Source organism: Otolemur garnettii, unplaced genomic scaffold (genome assembly GCF_000181295.1).
Source record: "Otolemur garnettii isolate 467f Iridium unplaced genomic scaffold, OtoGar3 scaffold00007, whole genome shotgun sequence".
Taxonomy (NCBI): domain Eukaryota; kingdom Metazoa; phylum Chordata; class Mammalia; order Primates; family Galagidae; genus Otolemur; species Otolemur garnettii.
Window position 1 is genome coordinate 5,038,793 of NW_003852402.1, and position 3,113 is coordinate 5,041,905.

Consider the following 3,113-nt stretch of genomic DNA (forward strand, 5'->3'; position numbering starts at 1 on the left):
GTGAGTACCAGACACTGTTCTAGGCCCTAAGGCTGCAGCAGAGGGGCAAGGAGAGGCGCTGCCTCTGCAGAGTTCACATCTCAGTGGGGATACAGATGACGGCCAGAGCTTGGTGTAAGTATCAGGAGTTCATGAGGACTCAGGGGACCCGAGGAGACGGACCCACCGGTGGGGGATGTGCTGACGACCCCTGAACTCCCAAAGGTCAGCATTCAAGCTCAGTCCTTCCCCAGGGCTGTGCACTTCTCTGCTCAACTTGGGGCTCCGGAAAGAGTCATTTGGAATGCACTTGTTTTGCCTCTGTCCACCCGGTGACAATCACTTCCTAGAATGGTTTGTCCTGCTCACTTCCTAGAATGGTTATAACAAGCCTCTTTGGGATCATAAATTCATCTTCCCAAGTCTGTCCCAGCACCACCTACTCTGCTGCTAGCCAGTACTCCCTCGTGGTCAAGGTGCAGCTGCCAGCAGGTGGTGGATGGCATGGCCACTGCTGGGTGGGTGTCCTTGATGTCTCCACTACTGCAGAGGGATGCAGCCACATACAGGAGCCACTATGCACAGGCCCCATCCTGGGAGATCCCAGGTCGGACTCAATTTGTATGCACCTCTCTATACCGGAAGTGGTGTGGTTTGTGGGGGAGGAGTCCTCGGGTGCACGCACCACCAGTGTCACACTCCTCTATACCAGAAGTGGTGTGGTTTGTAGGGGAGGAGTCCTCAGGTGCACGCACCACCAGTGTTATCCCAGAGTTTGGAGTCTGGCCCTCCTGTCCACTTGACATCATCCACCCTTCATTGTAGGCTACCCATAGTAACACTGGGATTGCACCTGGGTCAGGTGGTCCAGCCTGACTTAGCCAAGGAACCACCTGGGACACCCCTGACAAGCAGGTCACCTTCCAGAACATCCCCTCAGCTCTGAGCTGCAGCCATTTCTGGGGCTCTTGGCTCCGAGCCTTGGGATGAGGCAATCATCTCCATCATCTGAGATGCCTAGTGCTTCCCCGCCCCCCGGCAGGGGGCATGGCCTGCATGTGGCCCTTGTTCTCCCTAGGGACTCCTGCTTTCCTCTGGTCACCCACCTTACTGTTCTGCAACTATTTTCCCCCACATGATACTCAGAGCAGGGGCTGCGCTGTCAGCTTCCTCCTGTTCCTGGTTGGCCTGTGAAGGCTGTGTCCTCCCAAACTCGACCCAGGCTGGGCTCATGTCTCCTCCCCCGAGGCTCTACTTCCTGCCGCCACCCTCCTTTCCTTATGGATATTTCTGTATAGAAAGAAACATTTGTATAAATGTAATCCAGTGCATGTTCTCCCTTGTCTGGAATGCCCTGCATGATTCCACTGGCTTTCCACATCAGACACAACTGTTCTTGGTGACCTTCCTTTCCCTGCCTTCTGCCTGTGTCCTCAAGCCCAGAACTTAATGCCCACAGAGCTGAGAGCATTCCTTGGGCACCTCTCTCTCTTCCCATGTCTTGTAGCATGTAAGGGCACCTGCTCTGGAAGGCCCTGGGCTGAGTCCTGGGGACAGTCCTGGAGGTTCTCCCCGTGACTCCATTCCCTTGGGCACTGCTGTGATCACCTGGGTCCTTGCCCTTGGTTGGCCATGTAACCCAGACAAGTCACCTGCCCTTTCTCAGCTCTTGTCTCCCTATCTGTCAAATGGTCTTCCAAGGTTTCTTCTGGTTGTTAGTTCCAGCTAAAGGTTAGACAAGCTTTCTTGGCATGTGGTGGCATGCTGCAACAGACAGGCACACACACGGCCAGCTGAGGACAAAACCAGGACTTGAGCGCCCAGATCCTTTTCTTCCCCATCAGACCACTCTCCACGTGGACGTGAGCTACATGGAGACCAGAGCCTGAAGGAATGGAGCCCCGGGTGCAGACTCGCAGCAGGTGACTTCCGGGTCAGCAGGGAAGCTGCTTGATGTAAGGAGAAGGGTGAGAGCTGGGAGGCAGGAGGCAGAGGGCACACGCCTGGTGGGAAAAACAAAATACACCCAAATGAGGACAAGCGACTTCTTGGGAGTCAGCTACCAGTTCCAATTCCAGCTCTGCCACTATTTGTGGGGCTGTGAGGGAGGTCCCTTTCATCTCACGAACAGGTCATAGGCCAAGTGTCTTCGGATGCCACCCAGCTGGAGCACTGTGACTCGCAATGTCCATTGGCTTACCTGCAGAGAGGAGCTGACAAGCAGTGGGAGGCGGTGACTTTCCAGCCCACCATGGGCCACCGGGAGCAAAGGGAAGCTGTCGTGGAAGCACCTGCCTCACGCGCGGGCCCACAGTCTCCCCGGCTCCAGGGCATGTTGAGCTTCTGCCAAATCCACACGTCAAATGACAACTTGATTCTCACACTTGGCTCCCTGAGTGCTGGCTGGCGCTGAGTGTCTGGGCTGCAGTCCTTAAATCTGTCTCCTCGCCACTGCAGAAAGGAGTCTGTGCTCTATTAAAAGTGTTTTTTAAAAACTACAGAATGCTAAATGTGCTTAAAAAATAAAAATCGACCAAAAATATATTTTATCCTCTTTAAAGTTATCATTTTTACATATTCCCATGGTTTTGGGCACCAGCTGGGGACGGAAGTCTGAAGACACGGCGAGCAAGGCTGTCTCCGCAGAAGGAAAGGTGCCGTCCGCGCCAGCAGGAGACTCTCCTCCAGGCTGCGCCTCCTCAAAAACAAGTCCACGGCTAAAACCTTTTCCCTGGTGTTCCTTTTCCTCATTTCGTGTTTTACAATCCACAGCATGTGCAGTTTCCAGAGGGAGAAAGAATCTCTCTCGAACCCAGGGGGAGGCCTGGAGCCCATCTCACTCGGCCGGGTCTCACAAGGGTTTACACCCTCCGTCCTCCTGTAGTGCCAGTGGGTGAGGCCAAAAAGGTTCACACTGGATTTGGACAAACCAAAAATGAACTGAAGAGCCCGAGGTAGCCGTGACACGCCCTTTGTTCAACTCATGGCAACCAGCAAGCAGGCACAGGGACATCTGCTTTCACGCGGGTCATAGAGGCACATGAGCCAGCATAGGGCGCCTCCTCCCACACCAGCGGAAGGCCGTGGGTCTCACATAGTAGCCAGACCAACAGTGGTTCCAAATGAAACACTAA